Genomic DNA, 27,463 nt, shown 5'->3' on the forward strand with positions numbered 1-27,463 from the left:
CAGCGTGGTGCGCCAGCTGCAGCGGCGGCCATTGGAGGGTGAACCAACGGCAAGGGAAGACCTTTCTCTCTCTGTCTCTTTCTCACTGTCCACTCTGCCTGTCAAAAAAAAAAAAAAAAAAAAAAGAAATGTAGTTCTAGGCCGAGTGCATCAGACACTTGGGAGATGAGGTGAGGTGTTGCTCAAGTTACCTGTGGTTTAATAAGCCCAACAGGTGAATCTAATGCCTGCTAATGTGAGAGAGCCACCTCGAAGGCCCCATTTTAATTATACACACTTGATGGAAGTACTAATCAGGTTGACACAAGACAAGGAGATTCCACTGGTGGCAGAAGCCTGCTCCACAGTCACAGTCATTAAGAGGCATTAACTAGTGTCTCAAGAGCTAGGTAAGCTTTTAATCCAAGATGTTAAAATAATAACTGATATAGGGGCCAGTGCTGTGGTGTAGCAGGTAAAGCTGCCGCCTGTAGTGCCAGCATCCCATATGGGCGCTGGTTTGAGTTCTGGCTGCTCCACTTCCGATCCAGCTCTCTGCTATGGCCTGGGAAAGCAGTAAAAAATGGCTCAAGTCCTTGGGCCCCTGAACCTGCACTGGGAGACCCAGAAGAAGCTCCTGGCTCCTGGTTTCGGATTGGCACATCTCCGGCCATTGTGGCCTTCTAGGGAGTAAACCAGTGGATGGAAGATCTTTCTCTCTGTCTCTCTCTCTCTGCCTCTCTAACTCTGCTGTTCAAATAAAATAAATAAATATTTAAAAAATAATAACTGATGTAACAATCAAGAAAAGACAGGTAGGAAAATGCTGGTGAGTGTTGATCCCTCCTTTTAAAGAGAGTCAGTGGTAAGTATATTCTAGAACAGAGGAATTTTTCCAACTTTAATTTATTACGTTAGTAATTTCTTTCTCTTTCTGAGCACCTGTGACAAGTCCACCGTGTTATGAGTTCTCTGTGGTGTCTGATACGTTCTTTGAAGTGCTGTCAACCTGAAGCTCAAATTCAGGACAAAAGAGTGGGTAGTTGGTATTTTTCCTCCAGTTACATAAATGGGAGAGTTTGATATGAATGCTTGGGAGAATAATTCATTCATTCAACTGTTGAGCACCTATCACGAATTAGACAATTTTGGATGATAAGAATTTGAGGCTTAAATGATAGCTCTTTCTCCCTAGGAGCATAAAGTCCGTTAGACAATCAGACATAAGAAAAAGATAATTTCACCACATTATGACGCCTTGTATAATGTGTGTCTGAAATGATCAGTTATTACAACCACTGGCCTAATAGTTGTTTGAGTATGGATTTGAGAAAGGTGAGAGTAATGAGAAGAAAGACCCATAAGTAGCTACTGGAACAATTTAAACAAGAGGTTGAGCAGTAACAAAAAGAAAATGCACTTAAAAGTCTTATAAAACACAATTATTTACACCTGGCTATTGATCCATTGTATCGCTAGAAGCAAGAAGTGACTTTTTTTTTTTTTTGACAGGCAGAGTGGACAGTGAGAGAGAGAGACAGAGAGAGAAAGGTCTTCCTTTGCCGTTGGTTCACCCTCCAATGGCTGTCATGGCTGGCGCATCGCGCTGATCTGAAGCCAGGAGCCAGGTACTTATCCTGGTCTCCCATGGGGTGCAGGGCCCAAGCACTTGGGCCATCCTCCACTGCACTCCCGGGCCATAGCAGAGAGCTGGCCTGGAAGAGGGGCAACCAGGACAGAATCCGGCACCCCGACCGGGACTAGAACCCGGTGTGCCGGCGCCGCAAGGCGGAGGATTAGCCTATTGAGCCACGGTACCAGCCAATTCAAAATAATTTTCAAAAAATCTCTTACTTTGGAAAGTTTTATAAAAATACTGCTTTAAACAATGCAACAAATGTCTGATATTTCTCAGCATGCCCTTTTTGTTATCTGCAGCATACCATGATTCCATTGTTTATGCCAGTATTATGTTTAATTAAGCGCCATGGCAATATCAATACGAGTCTGAAAGCAAGATGTGGCACAGAGCATCCAAAAACACAGGCATCCTGGCAAGGAGATAAACCAAAAACATAACGCAGTAATGAGTACAACTTTCTAAGATGGGAATTTAATTGAATATCCAAACAGCTACAGAGAGCATCGAGCTTCCCAGCCAGGTGTCACAGTTGTCAGGCATGTAACCTCTGGAGCAAGAGGGCTGGGGTTTCCACTCCAGTTCTGCCATGTAATAGCCATGGGATGTCACGTGACTTTTCTCTGCCTCGTTCGTCTGATCTATGAAATGGGAATAGTATTGTGTAGTCTTTTCTTGTAGAGTTGCTATGAAATTAAAGTGAATTAGTATATGTAAAGCATTTATAGAAATGCTTGGCATTTAACAAATATATCTATATAAGCTCTTTTATTATTAATGTTGTTGAAGTATTACATCCTGGATCCTTATATTCAGGTCCTACACAAATGAGTTGATAGCAGTAAAGTATGGAATCACATGGTGTGAACTTGGGCATATCAACAATCCTAGCAAGGTTGTTTTCATACACCCTGTTGCCTGGTGGTGAATCTGGAGCTGCATTTTAGGTCAAAGTATGGTCTGTGACTGCAAACCGCTGAGCGCGGCTGAAGCCTGTTCAGGCAGGCATCAAACCCAGACCTTGGCCTCTTTGTTAATGCTGTCCAACCACACACTGGCTGGGTGGTGGTGCCATGTGTTACCTACCGACATCTGTTCACTCTTGATGTCCCCTTGAGCGCTGTGCAAGGCTGGAGCTCCCTGGACACAGAGGAGAGGCCAGCTCACTACGCATTCTAAGCAAACAAGTAGAAAGCCTGACACAGCACTTTGCTCAAAGCAAACTGGTAACTGTCGGTTGGATGAAAGGAGGCTTATGCCATTAAAGTAACAATTAGGCTTCAGTTGGTCCCCTGGCAGCCTCTTTCCCCTTCTAAATATCAGATTTCGTCCTGTGAAAGCAGACCTGCATATGATAACAAAAACAGGGCTTTTAAAAAGCCTTGGAAAACAGTACCCTGGCTTGTTGGAGAGAAGAGAATGTTTTCTTGCTTTTTTACTTAGAGCATGTGACAATGCTTCTTTGTAACTAAAAACATAACTTGCAGTCTATGTGGAGAGATATTAGTCTATTTTTGCAGAATCTGATAGCTCAGGGAGGATTTCCACTGACTATTCACTAATTTGGGAGAATTTATTTTAGGGATGAAACTTGCCACTGAACTTGAAATGATTTGTCTTTTTCCAAGATTATTTATTTGCCTCTCCTTGAAAGGCAGACAGAGAGAAGGAAAGAAAAAGATATTTTACCCACTGGCTCACTCCCCAAATGCCCATAATAACCAAGGCTGGGCCAGGCTAAAGCCAGGATCCAGGATCCTTCCAGGTCTCCCCTGTGGGTGTCAGGGACCAAGCACTTGAGCCATCATCTGCTGCCCCCCAGCATGCATTAGCAGGAAGCTGGATTGGAAGAGGAGGAGCTGGAACTCTAACCTGCCCTCCTACAAGGGATGTGTGGGGTATGGGCTTAACCTGCTGTGGCACCACATCCACCCCAAGATAATTTCTTAACCAAGGGCCATAAGGTTCATTTGATTTTGGAACTGTATTTTTCAGTTACAAATATCTATCTCACCTATTAGAATAAAAATTGATTTCACAAGGTTTTTTGTCTCTCTCTGAAACATTTTAAAATTGAATTGTAAGTAGGCAAAAAGAAATCTATAGAATTTGTTATGTGCCAGGTATTTATTTTTTAATTTTATATTAATTGATTTTTTTCATCACAATAAGTCTGAGAAAGCAGCAGAAGATGGCCCAAGTCTCTGGGCCCCTGCACCCATGTGGGAGACCCGAAAGAAGCTCCTTGCCCCTGGCTTCAGATTGGCTCAGCTCTGGTCATTGCAGCCATTTGGGGAGTGGATCAGCAAATGGAAGACCTCTCTCTCTCTCTCTCTCTCTGTCTCTACCTCTCTCTGTAACTCTGTATTTCAAATATGCAAAATAAATCTTTAAAAAAAAGATTATTTGTTTGAAAGTCAGAGTTAAAGAGAGAGAAGGAAAAAGAGAGGGCAGGGGAGAGATCTTCCATCTGCTGGTTCACTCACCAATGGCCACAATGACCAGGGCTGGGTTCCCCTCTGCACATGTGTAGTTGTGTGCTAAAATGTAGGGACTTAAAAAAAAAAAAAAAAAAAAAAAAACATGGTCAGGACCATTGTTAAATCATAAGATGGGGAAATTTTGGGAAAAGAATGGGAAGTTGTGTTTGGAATGACAAGAGGAAACCCAATAAAAAGGCAGTCCAGTGTCATTATTGAATCTATATTTACTCCTATGATGATGAGAATAGATACAAGACTTCTGGCAGGGGGCAAATGATCGGTATTCACCATAATAACTGCACCCTGGGCCGCATCTTTTCCAATTCTAAAATGATTCAATGATGCGATGAGGGCCAGATGTCACCTCACCTGTGCTGGGGTTTGTACCATAAAGATAGAGAACCCGAAGAGAATCTGAAGGTCCAGACAGAAGAGGGACAGCTGTTCCCCTATTTCCATTCTGAGACAGAGATAGGGGATAATGTCATTTTAAAGGAATGATTTATTTATTTATTTATTTATGTGAAAGAATACAGAGAGAGAGGGAGAGCAATCTTCCATTTGCTGGTTCACTCCCCAAATGGCTTTCAATGGCCAGGGCTGGGCCAGGCCAAAGTCATGAGCCAGGAGCTTCTTCCAGGTCTCCCATGTGGCTAGATGCCCAACCACTTGTGCCATCCCAGGCCATTAGCAGGGAACTGGATCCAAAGTGGAGCAGCTGCGACATGCACCCATAGTGGGTGCCAGTGTCATAGGCAGCAGCTTAACTTGCTGTGCCACACTCTGGCCCTGAGGATAAGGTAATTCTACAACTCCTACAGAAACACAAGGGGTCCAGAATAACCAAACAAATTGGAAAAAGTAGGACACAGTTGAAGGATTAACAACATTTAACTTCAAGACTTATTATAAAACTATAGTAATCAAGACCATGTGGCTTTGGCATTAAGATAGATTTTAAAAAATCAATTGGTGAGAATAGAGAGTTCAAAACTAAATTCACACATACACAGACAATTGATTTTTGAGAAAGGTGCAAAAGCAATTCAGTGAAGGAAAGATTGCCTTTCCAGCAAACAAGCAGTATGATCAGATATCCATATGTGACAAAATAAACTTCAATCACAACATATACAAAAATTAACTCTAAATGAATAAATGAACTAAAACTTCTAGAAGAAAAATCTTTGTGTCCTTAGGTTAATGACTATTTCTTACCTGTACCACAAAAACATAATATTTTGTTTAAAACTGATAAATTGTACCTCTACTTCTGCTGTTTTCAAAATACTATTACAAGAATAAAAATACAAATCACAGACTAGAAGAAACATTTGCATCTTACCTATCTGAGAAAAGACAAATACAAAATATGTAAAAAGCTCTCAAAGCCCATTCATGAGAAGAGATGAAATCCAGTGGTTAGAAAAGGCTGGCCAAAATGTGCATTAGCTACTACACGAATGAAAATATGTGAGTGCAAACTCTCTCACAAGAATACGCTCCTCGTCGTTAGCCTCTGAGGAAACTCGAGACAAAGCATGAGCTGAACTACCTTGTCTACACTCCCGAGCAGTGGTTTTTCTACTCACTACTTGTTGAATTCTTTACTCGGTGGAGAGTGAAGCTTGTGATTATAAAGTAAATCGAAAGTACGTCATTATAAAAATTTAAAAGAAAAATAACAAAGGAAGGAGGAGGGAGGGAGAGAGGGGAAGGTGAGAAGCATCACTATGCTCTTAAAAGTGTATATGAAATACCTGAAATTCGTTCCTTCCTTACAAATAAAAATTTAAGAATAACTAAAATGTGAACATCTGACTATGTCATGAGTTGGCAAGGGTGTGGAGTAACTGAAACTCCTGTATATCATTAGTAGAAATGAGCAACCACTTAGGATAAATAGTTCACTAGTTTCTTAAAAAGTTAAATATATTTCTACCATATCTTCCGGCTTTTCCAGATATCTGAGAGAAGGAAAGGCAATCTATCAATGTAAAGATTCTATTAGCATGCTTAAAAGAGGATTTTCTCATAATCTCCCAAAATGGGAACCAACTGAAATAAATGTGTTCTGACTGGTGAGTGGATAACCAAATTTTGATTCATCTTTGAGATGGACTCCTAACAATAGAGAAAAATGAATTATTGCTACACACACCAAAGATAAATCCCAAATAATTATGCTCAGTAAAGAGGCTAGAACAAAACTATACATATACACTTTATGGCACTATGTATATAAAATTATAAAAATTAAAATTAATCTTTAGTGAAAATTGAGTGGTACTTGATGGGATGGTGGGAGGGAGAGTATTGCAAAGGAAATCGAGCAGTTTTGAGAGGTGATAAAAATTTCCTTATTTTGAGTTGATGAGTATGTAAACATATCAGATGATTAACTTTATTTTTTTTTTAATTTTTTTGACAGGCAGAGTGGACAGTGAGAGAGAGAGAGAGAGAGAGAAAGGTCTTCCTTTGCCATTGGTTTACCCTCCAATGGCCGCTGCAGCCGGCGCACCACGCTGATCCGATGGCAGGAGCCAGGTACTTATCCTGGTCTCCCATGGGGTGCAGGGCCCAAGCACTTGGGCCATCCTCCACTGCACTCCCTGGCCACAGCAGAGGGCTGGCCTGGAAGAGGGGCAACCGGGACAGAATCCGGCGCCCCGACCGGGACTAGAACCCTGTGTGCCAGCGCCGCAAGGCGGAGGATTAGCCTAGTGAGCCGCGGCGCCGGCTCAGATGATTAACTTTAAATACATAAACATTATTACATGTCATTAAAAAATATGTCTTCCAAGAATTCTTTGAAGTAGTTTGGTGAATGACTGGATGCACTTGGTGAGGAAACAAAGAATCAGGAGATTCCCAGGTTTCTGTCTTATGCCCCCAGCTGAATGACAGGGTCATTTCTGAGACTGGCAGGAATGATAAAATCTTTGGAAGGTTGAGGAATGGAGGTGAACATTATGAGTGTTGTTTGGGACACTGTGATTCCAGGATTTATGTCAAGGATGACACGCAGAAGCGGGGCTTCTAAGAGCTGGACAGATGAGAGCAAAAAAGGGAGATCTGGGCCGTTGCTGCGGCACAGCGCGTAAAGCCACCGCCTACAGTGCTGGCATCCCACATGGGTGCCAGTTCAATCCCGGCTGCTTCACTTCCAATCCAGCTCTCTGCTATGGCCTGGAAAAGGTTTTTTGTCTCCCTCTGAAACATTTTAAAATTGAAAAGTAAGTAGGCAAAAAGAAATCTATAGAATTTGTTATGTGCCAGGTATTTATGTTTTAATTTTATATTAATTGATTTTTTTCATCACAATAAGTCTGGGAAAGCAGCAGAGGATGGCCCAAGTCCTTGGGCCCTTCACCCACGTGGGGGACCCGGAAGAAGCTCCTGGCTCCTGGCTTCGGATCTGCGCAGCTCTGGCCGTTGAGGCCAATTAGGGAGTGAACCAGAGGATGGAAGACCTCTCTCTCTCTCTCTCTCTCTCTCTCTCTCTCTGCCTCTCTGCCTCTCCTTCTCTCCATGTATAAATCTGACTTTCAAATAAATAAAAAAAATCTTTAAAAAAAAAAGGTGGGGGGGGTGGATCAACAGATATCCTGTGGGCTCTGTCATGAGAGGGCATTGGAAAACAAGCACATGGGCCATCGACACCCCTGCCACGTGAGATGTCTATGATGGGAGGCCTTCAGGAACAGTGAGTTGATGTGAACATAAAGATGTAAAGGAATATTCAGTTATCCGTGTGTTGGGCCAAGTCCCAAAACACTCAAGAAAGAGCTTGAAAAACAAGGAAAATGAGTGATACAGTAAAAAGAAACAAATAATGCAAAGACTATAATGCAGAGGGTGATGAATGGAGAGGCTGGGACCAAAGCATGACAAGCAAAACAGAGACATGAGAAAGTGTTACCTTAGGGACAGTGGTTAAGGCGCCTGTGTGCCATAGAGGAGTGTCTGGGTTTGATTCCGGGTTCCAGTTCCAACGCATAAGCTGGGAGTCAGCAGGTGATAGCTCAAGTAGCTGGATACCTGCCATTCCTGTGGGAGACCCAGACTGAGTTCCCAGCTCCTGCCTCTGGCCCTCTCCCAGTCATGTGGGCATCTGAGAATCATTCTGTGCCTGTGTGTGTCTGACCACCCCCCCTCTTTTTCTGATTCTCCACCTGTCAAATAAGTAATCTTTTCATTAAAAACTTGTTGTGTTAGTCTTAATCGTTGCCAGGAAATGGGCCTCACAGAATTCAGACTTGGAGAGGTGGGAATGAATACAAAGGCGGGGAGAGAAGTTCTGTCTCTTCTTGGTCCATAGAAGAGTGGTGGCCACCATCACTGCCGGTGAGGGTAAGTCAGAGCCCAGGGGCAGGTGGCTGATGGGAAGAGAGGAAGTGAGGGTTCTTCAGACAGGCTCTCGGCATGGAGTCATTGCACTCTATTAAAAGATGAATATAGGGCTGTTGAAATTGAAAGCTTACTTATTGTGCTCCAATTCTCAGGTGATGCTAATGCTGCTGATATTTCAAATACTAGGACCTAGGAAAACATGCTTATCTTTTTCATCCTTTCCATATGAAAGCACAATAGGAAGTCCTTTGGGTTGAGATTTTTCCAAATGGTCGTGTTTGCTTTTAGTGAGAAAATACAAGACATGTCATCCCTGGAATATTAAAACTCAAAACAATAAAAAAACTAAAAAAAAAAAATCTTGAATCATTTGTGACTGCAAACATCACCCTTGCATCTTTCAAAACATTTTAGTTTCACTCAAGCAGTAGTTCCTTGTGATTTTTCCTCTTAACGTTATTGGAAAGCAATTTCTATGGTAAACCTGAATGCCTTCTAAGGACACAGAATCTTTTGAATGGATTTAAAAACATTGTTTGGTAGAGCACATTGATAGCTTCAAGTTTAATCATAAGTCCTTTAGAGGTAGAGCAATTGTTTAATCTTCTACGTTGATTAGCCTCAGTACACCTTCCAGATAAAGTATGAAATTAGGTACAAATTGTTTTTTACTCCCCTCTCTGCAGTTACTTGAAAATGACCTTTCAGTCAGCTGATAAGCAGGGCCAGCGTTGAGACCGAGGAGGTCACATGACACAAAAATTGCTGAAGGTCTACCAGAAGGACAAATGAAATGCACACACCCGGGCTGATTTAGCAGCCTCCCAGCTGTGCAGAGACGGAGGCTTTTCTTGGGTAAGAACCGGTGACTCCAGGTACATCCTCATTTTTGCATGCTACAGCCCTGGATATGGTGCACATTTTGTCGAGGTTCTCTTCATACTGATGACTGAAAAGTCAGATGCATGTGCGTACCTTTAAGCTTTTCTACTTCTTCACCTGCAGGATTCCTGAGAACTTGTGCCCTGAGAGATGACCAGGAATAAACAACTGGGGACGCTCAAGTGTACAGCACTTATGAGTGAGAATTAATATCTCTATTTTTATCTCTCTCTCTATGTATATTGATCTTCTCTCTTTCCTTTGGAGAGTTCTCCAACAAATCTTCTAAAAAGATTTAAGTATGTCAATGTCATTTCCTCAACTCACTCTAGCTGTTTAAAGCAAAAGAAGCACTTTTTACAGAGTAATAAAAGCTTTGCAAATCACATGAGACGAGAAACATTCTAGGTTGGGGCCAGGGTTGTGGCTCAGCAGGTTAAGCTGCTGCTTCTAACACCAGCATCCCACATCAGAGCGTCAATTCCAGCCCCGCTTCTCTGCTTCTGGTCCAAGCTCCCTGCTAATGCACCTGGAGAGGCAGTGAAAGATGGCCCAAGGTCTCGGACGTTGTCGCTCCTGTGGGAGACTTGGATGGAGTTCTTGGCTCCTGGCTTCAGCCTGGCCCAGCCCTGGCATCTGGGGAGTAAACCAGTGGATGGAAGAGCTTGCTTGCTCGCATCCAGAAATTCCCCAAGCCACAGAACCCAGCCGGGTCATAAGGGAGCTGGTAGGGAGTGGGAGTACGCGTGGCTGCCAGGAAAACACCACCACTGCCACCATTGCTTCTTTGCCTCCCTCCCACTTCCTTCAGGTCGGAATGCGGGCTTCTCATGAGTCTTCTTGGCAGAACCTGAGTCATCTGGAACTCGGACTGCCTGAGAGTCTGAAAAGTGCTGCGTTTTGCATTCTGGTCACTGCAGCTCAGGCAGGAGGTTGAAATGAGCACAGAGTAGGCAAAAACCACGAGATCAGTCATTGTAAATCATAAGAAAATGGGCACGGATTTTAAACTCACCCAAATGGGCCTCTGGAACCCCGGCTTTTGGCCCCTGCCCAGAGTATCACCCTGATAATGCACCAAGTCATTCCCTCTGCACAGGGTCAGCTGTCCACCACCCACTGCACTCCCTGTACCAGACCTATCCCAGAAACCTCCTCAGAGGCACTTGAACTCACTTGCCCCTGTCTCTGCCCACCCAAACTGCTGCTTGCGCTGATTCCTGATGGCGGGAACTCAGCCATGGTTGACTGACTCCTGCCCTTCCAAAGGTCAGAAAGCCCTGCAGACTCATCAGCTGGCCCCCTAGTTGTCTCTGTCTTCCCTGCAAACACCAGGGAGAAAAGGCCAGGCCTCCGTCACTCTCTTCTCGGCCACAATGGCTCCAGCGACTGAGTCAGATCCCAGTAGTCACCACTTTGTTGGCTGGAGCAGACGTGAAAAGCAGGAGACAGACAGAAGCCAAGAAGTAGATTGTTCACCCTGTTTTTCACCGAAGGTCTGTTGCTCAGAGCTGTGACCTCGAGGGTCTCTCTGGAGATGTTCTGCATAACTGAGTAAAACCTTTTGCATCTCCTGCAACCAGAACGCAGTACCATGACTTTTTTTTTTTAATCTTCCTGTTTTTCTTCATTATTAATCTGGTATGGTACTCCACAACAAAGCCTGTGCTCATAAGATTAATCGCAGGCTCTTTTCCCAGGAAAGCAGGCTAAGATAACACGGCACAGAGCATTCCCTGGATGTGGGACGATATTTCCTCTTTGTCAGCCCACATCCCACTTCTCTTTAAGATCTGTCTCAAAACACCCCCAGCACAGGAATCCATACTTCACAGACCACTTCAGCACTTACCTCATTCACTGTTCATTTCTCTGGAATGTTTCTTGTTTTGCACAAACTTGACTACTCACTTTCCTCAAGGTGGTAAGAGCATAGACCTTTTTCTTTTAAAGATTTATTTTTTTATATGAAAGTCACAGTTACACAGAGAGAGAAGGAGAGGCAGAGAGAGAGAGAGAGAGAGAGAGAGAGAGGTCTTCCATCCACTGGTTCACTCCCCAATTGGCCACAACGGCCAGGGCTGCACAGATCCAAAGCCAGGAGCCAGGAGTCTCTTCTGGGTCTCCCATGAGGGGGCAGGGGCACAAGGACTTGGGCCATTTTCCACTGCTTTCCTAGGCCATAGCAGGGAGCTGGAATGGAAGTGGAGCAGCCTGGTCTTAAACTGGCACCCATGTGGGATGCCAGCACTATAGGTGGTGGCTTTACCTGCTATGCCACAGCCCCAGCCCCAGACCTTCTTTTGAATGATACACCTTTTTAGTGGCAGTAACACAGTGACTTAGGAATGAGAGTGTACCCAGTGTGGGAGCAGTTGTGGAGGTGAGGGGTCCATCCACGCCCTTGGCCTCTGCCTTCCTTCCCTTGGCATTTCATTTAAACCAGTTGTCTTCCTGGGGCAGCTGCACCTTTCCAGGAGCAACCTGCTGCACTTCCCTCCTTGAGTCCTGCCCTATAATTGCAAGGATTCTGCTCATTGCACATAGTTCTCTTTCCACTGCCCTAATCTTCACTACTTCCCTGATAAAAGAGTAATCCCAAATTATTAATGACTTCAGGGGGAACACCTTAGGATGTATTTGTATCTTTAAGATATTCTGTGGAAGCTGGTGCTGTGCCACAGCGGGTTAAAGCCCTGGCCTGAAGCGCCGGCATCCCGTATGGGTGCCAGTTTGTGTCCTGGCCGCTCTACTTCCAATCCAGCTCTCTGCTATGGCCTGGAATAGCAGTGGAGGATGGCCCAAGTCCTTGGGCCCCTGCACCTGCACAGGAGACCAGGAAGAAGCTCCTGGCTCCTGATTTCAGATCGGCTCAGCTCCAACCATTGCAGCCATTTGGAGAGTGAAACAGTGGAGGGAGGACCTATCTCTCTCCTCGTCTCTACCTCTCTCTGTCACTCTGTCTTTCAAATAAATAAAAATAAATCTTAAAAAAAAATCCCGTGAACAATTTAATGGAAAAAAACTTTCAAAGCAAGATGATTTTAATTAAAGATTACAACATAAACTTTCAACATGGCAGAGCTCCACAGTGTACTATGTTGTTGATTGTTACCTACTAAAAACACCAATGTTATTGTTAGTGTGATGTCATTACCTCTGTGTTTTAAAAATTTGCCATCTGAATTATTGTACTTTGGAAAGTCACCAGAAAGTTACACCCAGAATTTATAGGGAGGCCTGTTAAGATCTCCCCAAGGCTCTGGGCCGGTAAGGGAAGAAGACTGAAACACTAACCCAGAATTTTCTAGGTCGCATCCACTCTGGTCCCACTTTCCCTGACTGTGTAAGAAACAGAGCCTCCATGACAAGGGAACAAAGATTCAGCATTACCTCTGAGATAAGTCCCTTCAAATGGGGTCAGTTGATAGGGACAACAATCAGTGTTTGGTGCTGGAAACTCCTTTTATCTGCCTGATTGATTTGTCTTGTTTGTTTGAACAAAGACTGTTTCATAGCAGAAGTTAAGAACGCAGCATCTAGCAAATTCACGACCGGGCTTTAAGTATCAAAACTACAGCTGTCAATAAAAATATTGTAGTCTTTATTAAACATAAAATTTATTTTAAATTCATCTTTTTACTGTCACAAGGAGATGATGGAGTTATTTGTAAACAAAAATCTTAGAGGAAGACAGATTTAATTCAATTTTTCTCTTCATTGCTTTGACTAGTATAAAATGTTAAAAAATATATTTATTGCAGCTCAATTCACAATAGCTAAGACATGAGATCAACTCAAATGCCTGTCAATTGAAAATTGGATAAAGAAATTATGGGATATGTGCACTGTGGAATACTACACAGTGGTAAAAAAATGAAATCCAGTCATTTGCAACAAAATAGATAAATCTGGAAAATATCATCCATAGTGATATAAACTAGTCCCAAAGAGACAAATACCACATGTTCTCCCAGACCTGTGATAACTAATCAAGCACCTAAAAGGCAATCTGTAGAAGTGAAATTGACATTGGAAAAGCAATGACTTGAACAGCCCATGTCTTGACTGAGGAACAGTTTTTTCTTGATACTATTTGTTGAACTCTTTGCTTAACATAGAGTTAAATAGGTATATAAAGTTATTCAAAAAAAGATCTCAGTAAAAAAATAACAGTGGGAATTAGGAGGGAGGAAGAGGGGTAGGAATAAGGGTGGGAGGGCAGGCATGGTGGGAAGAATCATCATGTTCCTAAAGTTGTAACTATAAAGTATATGAAGTTTGTAACTGTAAAGTTGTATAGTTCCACACACATTCCTATGGACTTACTTCTAAGGGTACAGTTTAAAAACTTGCTATAGGGCCCAAATCCCCTTAAGCTGGGGGTAAAAATACCATCTTAAGTGTTAAAGTGATCATATGGATAGAATTAAGTGTCTGGTAATACTAACAGATAGAATTAAAAAGGAGGGAATGCGCCAACGTGGGAAGCAATCCTCACAGCAGACTCATAGAATGACAATTGCTTTAAGTAGTACTCTGACCTCAGAAACAGCCCTTAAGGCATTCTGGTCTGGCTGAAAAACCCACAAGAGCATTTCAGGCATGGAAAGCCAAGACTGTAGCAAAAAATGCCTACATGAAGGACCTGTGTGGGTGAGACCCTGGTGGAAAAAAGTGGTCATCAAAGAAGGAGGTACTTTTCTCTGAAGGGAGGAGAGAACTTCCACTTTGCTTATGGCCTTGTCTAAATATTGACAGAGTTTGTGGATTCAAAAGGCTTCCATAGCCTAGGCAGCTCATGTCAAGGGCCCTAGGGTGATCACTGACATCACACATGAGTGCTGTTAAATTTATGACAGGAGTCACTGTGCACTAACTTCCCATGCAGCACCTCTGTCCTCAAAGAGTTGTCTAAGTATTGGCAAAACATGTATCATTCTCGGGCATTTCTTTAAAGTTAATTAAGTTTCTAAAAAATAAGTGAAATTAACTTCAAGATGCAATGACTTTGAACAGCCCTTATCTTGACTGTTGAGGAACAATTTTTTGGTGTGTGTGCATGTGTAAATTGTTGAACTCTTTACTTAGTATAGAGTTGGCCTTCTGTGTATAAAGTTAATAAAAAATGGATCTTAATGGAGAATGGGACTGGGAATGGGAGAGAGAGAGGAAGTAGAGGAGGGGAGTGTGGGTAGGAGGGCGGGTATGGTGGGACGAATCACTGTATTCCTAAAATTGTACTTATGAAATGCATGAATCTTGTATTCCTTAAATAAAAGGTTTCTTTGGGAAAAAACATTTTTTTTAAAGCTGGAAGAATTTTCCCGAAAACCAGACTCACCAGCAAAGATAGTATACATTGTTCTCCAAATCAAGTTTTGTCCAAAAAAATCCAATAACTTACTTGATCTTCAAGATTGATGGTCTTCATTTTATGTAATGATTAGTTTGATTTTTAATTTTCGGAAGAGTCTTCGTTTTACCTGAAAGGCAGGGAGACAGAAAACGAGAGCACACCCATCTGCTGGTTCGCTTCCCAAACGCCTGCAACAGCCAGAGCTGGCCCAGCAGAATCCACTAGCTTGGAACTCTGTCTTGCTTTTCCACGTGGATGGCAGGGCTCAAATCTTGAGCTATCACCTGTCCCCTTCCGGGGTTCACATCAGCAGGAAGCTGGAGACAGAAACAGAGACGTCAGTACTTCAACTCAGGCACTCCAGTATAGGATGTGAACGCTGCAAGTGACATCTTAAACGCTGAACCAAATGTCCAACCTAAGCTCATTTTGTATAGTGTTGTTGTTGCTTTCTTTTCTCCTGATAACTAACACCAGAATGTTAATATTTATTTCATGCTTATTTTCTGAAATTTATTTCAGCATTACATTTTTATACATTTTACATGTGAAATATATCAAATATTTAGTTTCAATAATATAAAATTTTTTCTAAATTCTGAATACTTTTTACAAATTAAAATGTAGGTATTAATACAAACACATTATGAAATAAGTATGCATGTCAGTATTGCCTTTTGCTCCAGTAGTGTCAATATGATTTTGCATGAATCTTTTCAATAGTGCCGATGACTACAGCTACCAGCCTTGGCTGAATGCACAAATGGATATGCAGTTTACTATTTCTGCATCCCCTGCCCTTACCCCTCTGCCAGTGCCTTCCTTGTGACAAATAAAATCCTATTTCTTTTTCTCAGGTGTGTCTTCCGACCCTGTGACTTGGGAAAGGGAGCAACAGCTGTTTCTTGAGCATGGACCGTGTGCCTAGCACTGTGCTTTATACTTTCCACAGTCTCTAACTCAGTGCAGGACTTGTGGAAAACCCTACCTTACGGTGGAGATAATGGATGCTAAGCAGGGTTGAATATCCCATGACTGGGAGTTACTCTGGGTCACCACCTCCAAATCCAGTATCTTTTGTCTTCTGCGCTGCATGGGACTTTTGGTCTCTGTGCCATAAGCCCGCAGAAATTGCTTTGTTTGCACACTTGCACAAGATGACTTGTCTTTAGTTACTTTAAGAATTTGTGAAAAAGCTAAACACTATTTTGTCTTAACCAGATTGGAAGTGAAATTAGATGATCTCTATAATGGTGGGGGGAAATCATAACATATCCAAGAAAGCAAACACCCGAAGCAGCAAAAGGAATGCAGTGAGACAGCTGAGAAAAACGTCTTTGTATGCAGGAAACCCACACTTGAAGGAAGTATGAGCATGTGATGCCGTCTCCCAGACCAACACTGCAGATTAGGCCTCTGATTTGCTCTTCAACCGCGAAGTGTGTGCAGACAGTTTCTGAGCACTGAACCTCTTCAGGGGCTGTAATAATATCTATCCTTTGTGGAGCCCGTTTGTGAAGCACCTTAACATGTGTCAACAGTTCGCTGAATGCTGTGAACTCAGCAAGGTCCAAACCAGATAGGGTTCTATTGTTCTCCTATCCTAACTTTCTCACATTTTATCAAATTTCCCCTTCCCAAGATGTTGGGGTGTCTCCAGCAGATACCAACTTTCCCACATCTTCAGGTGGTAAAAGAGTTATTTGTGCACCATCCACTCCAGTTTCTCATCCAATTCAAGTGTCCACTTGGGGGGTTCTCTTGACTATTCCCCTTCACTACCTGACACCCACATCTACACGGTTCCTTTCTATGTTGAGGACAAGAGAATATTCACAAAAGGGAACAGAAAATGTTCTACTTACCATTGTGATCTGTGCCCTGCACCAAACAGGCATCCAAATGACGCATCTCTGGGGAGATATCTGCTGATTCTTTGCAAAGTTCTTTGGTGGCCTCTTCTGTACAGTCACTTCTCATAGGAAATCAACTCCTGTGAACCTCGTCCAATCTGCCTTGGTTCCCATCCCTAGACAGCTTAACCTGGATACGTGTTCTGCTAGGTGCCTCAGTGAGGACAGCTTAGGATGGGCTTCTTCAACAATGGTTCAAGCCCAGTACCTTCTGTTACATCCACCTGACCTACAAAAGACTCACACATATTCTTTTTATCAGACAATTGAGGGTGCCTTTTCTCAGGCTGTTCATTTCCTCTACCCTGAATTCTCTCTATTTATTTCTCACTGCTCAAGTAGGAAAAAAGAGCCATTCAACAAATCCATTGCGTGAGTAAGCATCCAACTGAAAAAAATGAGATTCCAGGTTCAACTTCTTGCAAGCAAAGCTAATCTGTGCAAAGATTTCCCTTGAATACCCCAGTGGCTTACAGTAGAGGAATACTGAAAACACAAAAAAGTAGAAGGAAAAGGGTACACCTTCTAGGACTGGAGATTTATAAGAGTTCCCTCAAGATTACTGAGTAGAGGGTAATAATCGGGGCAGCAGAATTGAGTTTGCCCTTTAATGTCTCCCAATCATCTATTCATTCCCTAATTATCACACACTTGTCTCTAACATTGGAGTTAAGCAACCAATTCTGAGACAGTCCCACTTAGAATTGTATTAATCACAACTCTGCTGGACAGGTATTGTTATGCTCCAGGAAAGTGGAGCACAAATAATAATCAATGTTACTCCGTGAGTGCAGGGGAATTTCCACCACCTCACATGTGCTTGGCACTTAACAGAGCTCAATAAATGTTTATTGCATGAATAATGTTAGTGAATAGCCTAAGGTCATGCTCAAGAAACAGTGAAAATCCATCTATTTTTCACCATCAACATCTCCCTAAACAAAGTTTCATCCTCACACTAATGTTGATTATAGCCACAGTCCACTGTTATGATCACAAATTCTTCAGTCTGATTCAGACATACCTTTTAGTGAAATACCTCACTTACCTCCCCATATTGGAATCCATCCCTGGGATGACCCATCCACACACCTGTGAAGACAATTAGCACATCCCAAGCACAGTGAGCTGGCCCTGCCTGGGCGTGGCTTTCTATATTTTTCAGCTGCATGTGGTTAGTGAAATTTTTCCATGCATAATCTTTTTTTTAACTTTCATTTAGTTAATATAAATTTCCAAAGTACAGTTTATGGATTACAATGGCTTCCCCCCCATATTTTCCCTCCCACTTGCACTCCTCCCATCTCCCTCTCCCTCTCCCATTCCATTCACATCAAGATTCATTTTCAATTATCTTCATATACAGAAGACTGATTTAGTATATATTAAGTAAAGATTTCATCAGTTTGCACCCACATAGAAACACAAAGTGTAAAATACTGTTTCAGTACTAGTTATAGCATTACTTCACATTGGACAACACATTAAGGACAGATCCCAAAGAGAAGTAAGTACACAGTGACTCCTGTTGTTGACTTAATAATTTGACACTCTTGTTTATGGCGTCAGTAATCTCCCTAGGCTCTAGTCATGAGTTGCCAAGACTATGGAAGCCTTTTGGGTTTGCAGACTTCGATCTTATTCCGACAGGGTCATAGTCAAAGTGGAAGTTCTCTCCTCCCTTCAGAGAAACGTACCTCCTTCTTTGATGGCCCCGTTCTTTCCACTGGGATCTCACTCACAGAGATCTTTCATTTAGGTCTTTTTCTTTCCAGAGTGTCTTGGCTTTCCATGCCTAAAATACTCTCATGGGCTCTTCAGCAAGATCCAAATGCCTTAAGGGCTGATTCTGAGGCCAGAGTCCATGCATAATCTTTAATGTTCACAAAGACCATTGTCCTCTGGGCTTTTCTATTTTTACTTACCTACTAAACAAAAAGATTTTTATGACTTGTATCATCTCTCAATTACATTGATTCCCAAACTTCAGTCACATAAAACCTGGTTGGTTACTTTTTTTATGGACTTTAAAAAAAGAAGGGATGGATGCCCACATTTGAGGTAGTCAACACCATATGAAGGCATCTTAATGGCAATTTCATCAACCAAAAGAGCAACTGAGTCTTGGAAACTTGAAGAATTGTTCAAACAGCTTTGAAACCAGGAGTTATACTCAAAGCATACATGAAAGTTATGCAGAAAACTAATTTTAAGAAATGTTAGTAAATACTTGGTGTTAGACCTGGGCATGGCAGAGACACAAGATTTCAGAAGACTGTGTGGAAAGAGATGGAGAGACATCCAGGGCCTCTACGATAAGAGTCAACTAGAACAGAGGTTAATGGGGGATGTCAGCAACTTAAACTGTACCTATCTGAAGTAGGAAATGTTGACTTTTGTTCTCTGAGATGCAAAACAAATGAAGGTAGATGAACATATTTGCATTTGACTCAAAAAGCAACCTTACAGTTGTCCAAAGAGTGGCCTCAGACAATGAGTTTAAAACTAATCAAGGGCTTGAGCAGTGCAAGGCAGAAGTCTGTAGGCTTGGTCTGGGAATCTATAATAAAGGAAGAAGCAATGGCAACTCAGCAGCACACAGTGTCTCCTTCCGAGAGAGGCCTTGGTGTCTGTTCTTGGCATTGACCACACTCCATCATAAGTTTCTGGCACCCTCCCAAAGAGAACAGAGTGTTCCCTCTCAGTGTACAAAGACTTCAAAAACATGTTTGTGTGTGCAGCGCAGTAGGCAGGGCCTGGCTGTGTCACTCTGTGTCTCACATTGCCTTGCTGGAGTGTCGGGAGGAAGTCTGTGGCATCAGACCTGCTGTGCAAGTCTTCAGAAGTTGGATGAGTCCCCGGGGCCAGGCTGGGCACTTTGCTGGTGTTTCCAAAAAATATTCAGTTACAAGGAGCAAATATAGAATGGACTCCAACTAATCACCTATTTTGGTAACAAAAGCCTCCTTTGGAAACTTGTACCTGTTCCCCTCCACCTCCTGTGAGATTGTCTGGCCAGGCATGATTGCTCACCCCGTGCGAGCTAAGATAACACAGATTAACACCAGTGCTAGTGCTGCCAGCGTGGAGGCACTGACTCACTCCCTGTTCCTCTCACTCCTCTCACTCCCTTGTCAGGAAACTGAAATCTTAGCAGGAGGAGGCATTAGTCAGTCTGGCCTGAGAAGCCCGGAGGGGTCTCCTGGGGTTTCCAGTAAATACAAAAGCATGACAGTAAGCCCCATGCCCTCTGGACAAGTAACCTAGGTCCACCTGTCTTGGTGTCCAACAGCAACTTGCAGCCACAATTGTGTAGAGTACCTTGCGGACAGACCCATAGAGATCCTCATTGCAGACCTGTTCTATTGAATCAGGTCCATAAAGACAGGCCCTACTGTAGAACTTTCTCCATCTTCTGATCCAGCCCCCTCTCTGTCTAACCACTCCTGACACAGAGTTCTTAAGATGGTCTTTTCCCTGTCATCACTGAGCATACAGTCTTCCCAAGGGTGCTTTGGATGAACACAACTTGCAGGACTAGAAGTTACTCTAGGTGAGAGGTGGAAGGTGAGTGAAAGTGAAGCTCAAGTTCATTACTGTACATGACCACAGACTTTAGACTGTACACATTTACAAAAAAATTCCTCAATAATAAAAAATTTTTAATATGAGAGAGAATTTTTTTAAGTTTTTGTTTATTTTATTTGAGAGGCAGAGAGAGAGAGGGAGAGACAGAGGGAATCTTCCATCCACTGCCTTACTCCCCAGATGGTTGCCGCAGCCAGGGCTGGGCCAGTTTGAAGCCAGAAGCTTTTAATGGGGGAAGTGGGAAATAGCTACTGATATTTTTTACAGCAGCCAGCATCCAGGTGGCCTAATGTGTAGCTCAGGGTAAGAATTCCTGAATTCAATGCTCCAGGAAGGCTAGGATTTCACTGCTGTTTTTCACCTCTGAATCCCCAGCAGGTACATGGTCCAACTCAACAAATATTTGTTGAATAAATGTCAACATTATATGCTTCTCCTGATCAAAACCAAGACAAATACACAAAAAAATTCCTTGCCAGTGATCATCACCTGTCTTTTTTTTTTAAAGATTTATTTTTATTTGAAAGTCAGAGTTACACATACAGAAGAGAGGCAGAGAGAGAGACAGAGAGGCCTTCATCCACTGGTTCACTCCCCAATTGACCACAAGGGCCAGAGCTGCGCCTATCCGAAGCCAGGAGCCAGAGATTCTTCTGGGTCTCCCACGTGAGTGCAGGGGCCCAAGGACTTGGGCCATCCTCCACTGCTTCCTGGGTCATAGCAGAGAGCTGGATTGGAAGTGGAGCAGCTGGGACTTGAACCAGTGCCCATATGGGATGCCAGTGCTTCAGGCCAGGACATTAACCCACTGCGCCACAGTGCCAGCCCCCATCACATGTCTTTTAATTTCTCCTAGCTTTTTATTTTTGTAATGCATGACCATGAGTCAGTGTGGGTAACAGACTTATTTCACCTCACTTATCACAACCAAGCAATGGGAGGTTGGCAGCCTAGACACCACATTGAGGAGTCGTCCAAGGCTGAGTCTAGGCTCAGCTGCAGGGAACAGCATTGCCTGCCACAGGTCTGAAAATGGCAAGAATACTCTTATCCACCCCCACAAATGCTCAAATTTAAGCACTACATAATATTTAAATAAGAAAGGTAAACTCTATGTAGAGGCAGCATATGTCGAGAGAGTCAGTTAGCCCTGTTCCAACACAGGAAAAAATGTTTAGGATTATTGAAAAACAACTTAAATATGAACACCTGCCATGGAGAGTGGGCCTTTATTGGTTTATGTAGCAGTGTTCACTGTCTACAACTGGAATGACTTCCTCTGGCGGGCTGTAACACAGATGGATAGAATTGCATTGAACTTGAGTAGATGTCACGGGTACCTTGTTTGCTACTTAATGGTCACATCTAACCTTCTCTGGCAGGTGTGGGGGCCCCAAGTCAGTCACTTACAAAAATCAGTGGATCAGCTGAGAAACTCAAGAAGAGTGGGACGATAATAACACTTATAAGTTATTAGAAGTTAATCATGTACCTGCTGTGGTAGCAAGCATGCGTGAGAAATTACGTATTCTGCAATCAACTCTGCAGTGAGACAATTATTGCTCCTTGGTAGAAAGATGGAAACCGCCTTGGAGAGGCTGAGTGGCAGAGAGGAATCTGACTTTGGTTGGATCTGACTCTGCCGGTCTGCACAGTCAACACTTCTGCTGCATTATCACAAGAAATCATTATTTTGTGGTTTCCCAATAGAGAGCCCTTCACTGACACTAGCTGTGAAGTCGGCTGACTCCAGGCAGCAGCTGTGGGGCACCTGCAACCCAGAACAGACGACCAGGCCTCTTGCCCTGCATTGCCAGGGCCAGGCAAAAACACCACATGCCTCACTTTGGAGGTGGTCTTGCTTCTAACTTGGTGCTGATCTCTTGCCTGTAATCTATGGCTAGAATGGAAAGAAACTTTTTCAGAGTTGTGACTTTTGGACTAGGAACAAAGACTTAAGGAATTTGATAAAAATTTCTCAGTTTCTGTATAATTCAAATGTAAACTAAATGCATCCAAATATTTTGCAGAAGCCATTGGTTCCATCCGCTGTCAGCAGTCCCCAAGAATATCCTAACGTGGCCTTGACACTACTTACAGAGAGCCCAGCCAGGTGAAGATAAAACACACACAGGGGTGGCATAAAACAGAAAGGGGGACAGAAAGAGACACCAGGAGAGGGGGAAATAAACGGAGGAAGAAAATGAAGGAAGTTAAATGAATGAAATTGTCCACTTCCGTGCGACACAGAACTCAACTGCAATGTTGTTTTCTTTCTAGAGTATGTAACTGCAAGACAGAAACAGGATTTTAAAATCTCTTTCCAGTGAATAGAACAGATTTGTTGGGAACTTTAACCGGGGGATCTGAGAAAGGCACTACTCCTGTCTACCTGCCCTGAGCTTTCGGGTTGAATGCTCTTTGTGCTGTGTTTCAGAAATAAGCACTGCAGGCCGGCGCCGCGGCTCACTAGGCTAATCCTCCGCCTGCAGCACCGGCACACCGGGTTCTAGTCTGGGTCAGGGGACCGGATTCTGTCCCAGTTGCTCCTCTTCCAGTCCCGCTCTCTGCTGTGGCCTGGGAGTGTAGTGGAGGATGGCCCAAGTGCTTGGGCGCCTGCACCCGCATCGGAGACCAGGAAGAAGTACCTGGCTCCTGGCTTTGGATCGGCATGGTGCACCGGGCGCAGTGGCCATTGCGGGATGAACCAACTTCCTCTCTGTCTCTTTCTCTCACTGTCCACTCTGCCTGTAAAAAAAAAAAAAAACAAAAAAAACAGCACTGCCACTACTGGCACAGCTCTGGGTCAGGCAGGGAGAAGCTTCCCCTGCAGTGCCTCCTTCAGGATCTGTTGCCACAGAGAATCACCAACAAGGTGGCTTGGAACAGGAGAATCGTTGCACTGAAAATGTAAATAAAATTGAGGGTAAACGTTGGGGTGCAATGGATTCAGTCAGTGCTTGTGATGTCTAGAGTCCAGAAAACAGCTCCACTTCTGATTCAGCTTCCCGTTAATGCACCCGGGAGGCAGAATTTGATGGCCTAGGTACTTGGATCCCTGCCACCCACATGAGAAACCAATATGGAGCTCCTGGCTCCTGGCTTCAGCCTTGGCTGTTGTGGGCATTTGGGGAGTGAACCAGAAGATGGTTCTCTCTCTACCTCCTCTACCTCTGTCCTTGCCACTCTTTCAAATAAATAGATCTCTAAAACACAAAAGTTGAGTCTTTGGCCTGTGCACATAAGTATCCCAGAAATGTTGCCATGTCTCAGCTTAGTCCACACGACCCCCTCACAAGGCAAAGCACATGCCACCTGAGCACTCACTGGGCTCACCTGCATCCATGGTGCTGTGTTAGATACTTCACACGCATCATTCTGCATTATCCCCCCAAGAGTCCCATATGACAGGTACTTAATCACTATTATCCAATAAAAAATCAATCATCCAGTTAAGAAACTGGCACAAGTACACACTGATATTAATACCATAATCAAGATTAAAACTCAAGTCACTGAATTCCAAAGTCCTTATTTTTCCTGGGCCACAGGGCAGTGCTGACACATGGAATAAACATTTTGCAGTTTCTGTGTCCTCATTCTAGATGAGCCAGGGTTCGCTTTAGTTAGAACCTACTGATGCCTACACTTTCCTCAGCGAACCACCTAAGAGTCCCTTCTTAGTCCCGGCTCCAGCAGCACAGGGAGTTCCAGCCCAGAGGCCTGTGGATGGTGATTGTATCAGTGCGTTTGTCAACAGTTCATCACGTGAACTTGCAATGTCAAGAACTATATGCAGGCCTAAAACTCCAAATGTTGTTTTTGTTCCCTCCTGTGATATCTTGGAAGGAATACTCTCTCTCTCTCTCTCTCTCTCTCTCTCTCTCTGTATAATGCAATTTTAAAATTCTTTTTAATTTTGATATTAAAAAATTGGAAAGTTAAGATCTCTTTTATCTCTTTTACACACTCAAGAATGAATCCTTCCACATGAGAGGAATGTTTTACAAAAGAAGAAGAGTTTATTAATGTCATGTTTACAGTTTTTTCATATCTAAGGCTTCAGATTTGGAGGGGCATGGAAGAATTTAGGGTGCTTACAAAGGCAATTATCTTTTTTTTTTTTTTTACAGAGCACCAGGAAGATGCTCCGAAGAATGATACATGTTACCTGTTAATTCTGATGATAATAATACCAACCATTGTTTCCTTGTGGTGTTTCGCCAGATTCCAGACAATGCATAAATAGTCCCATTCAGTGCTTCCACTCTGTCTTGAAACAAATGTTCATCTTCTGCTTCTGCCATGGTTGTCTAATTGGTGGTGATGAGTACTCCGTGTCCATCCCAGGTCAACCATTCATCATGGCCACCAATGATCTTAAATGCATTCCCTCCCTTGCCCTCCTCCCATGGAGACTGTGACCCCAACTTGAGCCATCCCCCAGGTCATGATCAAGTCTATCTGCTCACTTGTGACCTTTCCTACACCACAGTGACCTCTGTCTGCACGACCCTCAACAGCATTAGCCAACCAGAATACTTCGGGGTTCCCACTGACTTGTCAAGGTACTACATGGATTTGTGTATCTGTCAAGATCCCTAGAAGAAGAGGAAAACACAGGAAATAGGGAGAGCTGGAGATAATCTAATCAGAGATCATTTTGGGGAGTGTAGGTAGCATATAGGAGACCAGCCAGGAGAGATGAAACACTCAGAACAGGGACAAAGGCAACTAAAAGGGAAGTTTTGGCTTCCCTGGGTCTGAAGGAACAAGGGAGCAGCTACTATAAGCCAAGGAGAAGAGCAACTGAGTAGAGGAGCCCTTCTTCGGAGGTGTTGCTTTGGTGCAGGGATTCTGCTTCCTCCAACTGAGAGGGTACCAGGAAGGGCCCCCACTCTCCCACTGGTTTTCCCATTGATGCCATTAGGAAGCCAAGACACGGGGTCCAGTTGATGCACTACACAGAAGTCATCTCGCCAGGATCTAGAACAGGGCTAAGAGAGACGAGTCCAGAATGTATGCCTTGCTTCCTAAATCAAATTGATTGTCATTTCCATTGGTTCACACCACTTGTCAATCAAATACTGGAACAAAGCAGGGGTGCATTTCTTTCCTGTGGCTCTGAGCAGACAGTAGCTAGGTTCCTGGACTTTAAAAAACCCACCCACCCCCCAGTTCCCTTCTGTACCTAAGGTTTTCTGGCATGCCCCTGTGTGCTGCTTCCGTTCTATCATCTCTCCCTGCCTGACAGCATGAAAAACTAATCCGAGGGTGTCTCCAAGTCAGGAAATACAAGGTGGCATCACTCTTTTATATCCTTGAATGGATTAGCATATATTTGAATAGTTGTTATCCAATATCATTGAGGCATGCCTCTATCTGAGAAAACTAATTAGTAAAGAAATTTAAGCTTACCTAATCCACTTAGTGTTTCTTTAGAAAAGAGAGAGGGGAGAGGGCGGCAAAGCAACTGCTCTTTGGAGGATGTTTTTCCTGATTTCATGCATTGCTTCTCAGTGGTGGCAGGTGTGACCAAACATGAATAGGGCGATTTAGTACTGAAATATAGTTTTTGAAAATCTCTTCTAAGCAACTATTTTATGTCAGGCTGATGGGAAAATAACTCAGTTAGATGGTATCTAATCAAAAGAGACATTTACTTCTTAGTAAAAACAAAAAGATTGAGCCCTAAAAGTGAATCTTGCAATGACTTAGTGACAACTCTCCCTCGACTTCCTTTCACTTTGAGCATAGAAGTTCACATGTAACAGATCTGAATCAATTCTTGCAAACAACAAGAGTAAGTGGATGATATTCTCCAACTCTCCCTGTTTATGCATTCTGATTGCAATAACCCTCAGTTAGTATTCTCAGTGCTAATCTACACTGCTCCTGCTACAAAGTGAATTTCCTCCTACCCTTTCCCTAACTGACATGGGAATAGCTGAGAAATGTTCCCTGTCCAAGGAGGTCAATTTGCAAGTGAACTTGGAGCCATCATGAGATAGTAAAGGGAGGCACTGGATCCTTAATCACCCCACTTTCGAAAAAGCCAAGTTTCAAAAATCAATTGATGTGTTTGCATGCTAATCCTCCATATCAATATTATTTCTATTCCTACTTCCTACTTCAAAAAAATCCGAGAAAGTCAGGAACCTGTTTTGTTCCTCATTTGACTCAAAGTGCCTGGCATGTGATGGGAGCTCACCCAGTAGTCCTCCGAGTGAACAGAAACGTACACGTATCCCCTGCAGCTACAGCTTCACTCTAAGGGTGCATTGCACTACTGGTACAACCTACTCCTAGATTATAGTGATTTTAACAGTAATAACGGTAATGCCAACAAAATGCTTACTGAGTGGCATGCTTTCCTCTATGTGCTTTAATGCAGTAACAATTTAGCTCTAAAACAATCCTGCAAATATTCCATTACACTTGAAGAAACTGAGGAACGAGCAGCTTTGTTATTTCCCCTAGATTATGGGCCAAAAATAGGAAAAGGCCAGGCTATGAATCCAGACAATCAGGCTCTGAACAGCTAACTCCAATGCATCTGCTTGTCCCTTAAAGAAAATGATGAGGAATTCCTTCCAGATGCTGGCAATGGTGTCTGCATCTCCAAGAAAACAAGTGAATAGCAGCAATGTTTCTTAAAAGTTTTCAAAGTGCACCAACTTAGAACTTACCAAGTTCTTTAAAAGCAGATAAGTACTATAACAGCTGCCTTTCCCAACATTGATGACCCAGTGCAAATGGGGTGTTTTTAGTTTTGTTATCCCTACAATCGTCTTTTGACAACCATGTTTTTATCAGAACAGAAAGGAAGAACAATGTAGAGATGTAACACTAGGTTATTAAAGAATAGAACACAAACATGTTTAGGTTCTGTAAAGCAGAGAGAAAACTGAACAGGTGGTCTTTCCTTTATGTCAAAGATGCCGCTTCTCACATAACTTACAGAAGAGAGATTATTTTTTCTTTAGGACATTAGGCGTCTATTTACAGAAAGTAACAAAGGCATCATGAGGATCTAATCTCCTCTTGCTCTGACCAGGCTTCAGTGCATGGTGAGAATGAGGGCAAATGAAAAACCCCAGGATGGCAGCAATGGTGAGAAGTGGAAGAGGACGATTCAGTACAGCGTCTTTGTTATTAAAACACCTGTTCCTAGAGCAAGAGCCTGCGTTTCATTTGTGTTTGAGTCACATTGATCCTCTCCTTCTTTTTGAAGAAGTTACTTATTTACAGCACAATTTCTTGTCCT

The 27,463-nt window shown here is 43.1% G+C and overlaps 1 long non-coding RNA gene across 3 annotated transcripts; it reads left to right on the plus strand.

Annotated features, from left to right (window-relative positions):
* The first annotated feature begins 9,161 nt into the window (after window positions 1-9,161).
* LOC103349467 (uncharacterized) lies at window positions 9,162-27,371 on the plus strand. 3 transcript variants are annotated; one of them, XR_016222783.1, is made up of 4 exons: window positions 9,162-9,309; window positions 9,460-9,535; window positions 22,227-22,309; window positions 24,330-27,371. It is a non-coding gene; the product is annotated as an uncharacterized LOC103349467 (long non-coding RNA). The 3 variants fall into 3 exon arrangements; XR_016222784.1 differs by having other exon boundaries at window positions 9,172-9,329; XR_517646.5 differs by lacking the exon at window positions 22,227-22,309 and having other exon boundaries at window positions 9,164-9,309.
* Window positions 27,372-27,463: the final 92 nt, after the last annotated feature.

This window comes from Oryctolagus cuniculus, chromosome 16, assembly GCF_051225735.1.
Source record: "Oryctolagus cuniculus isolate XC-2025 breed Fujian yellow rabbit chromosome 16, ASM5122573v1, whole genome shotgun sequence".
In the NCBI taxonomy this organism is placed as follows: domain Eukaryota; kingdom Metazoa; phylum Chordata; class Mammalia; order Lagomorpha; family Leporidae; genus Oryctolagus; species Oryctolagus cuniculus.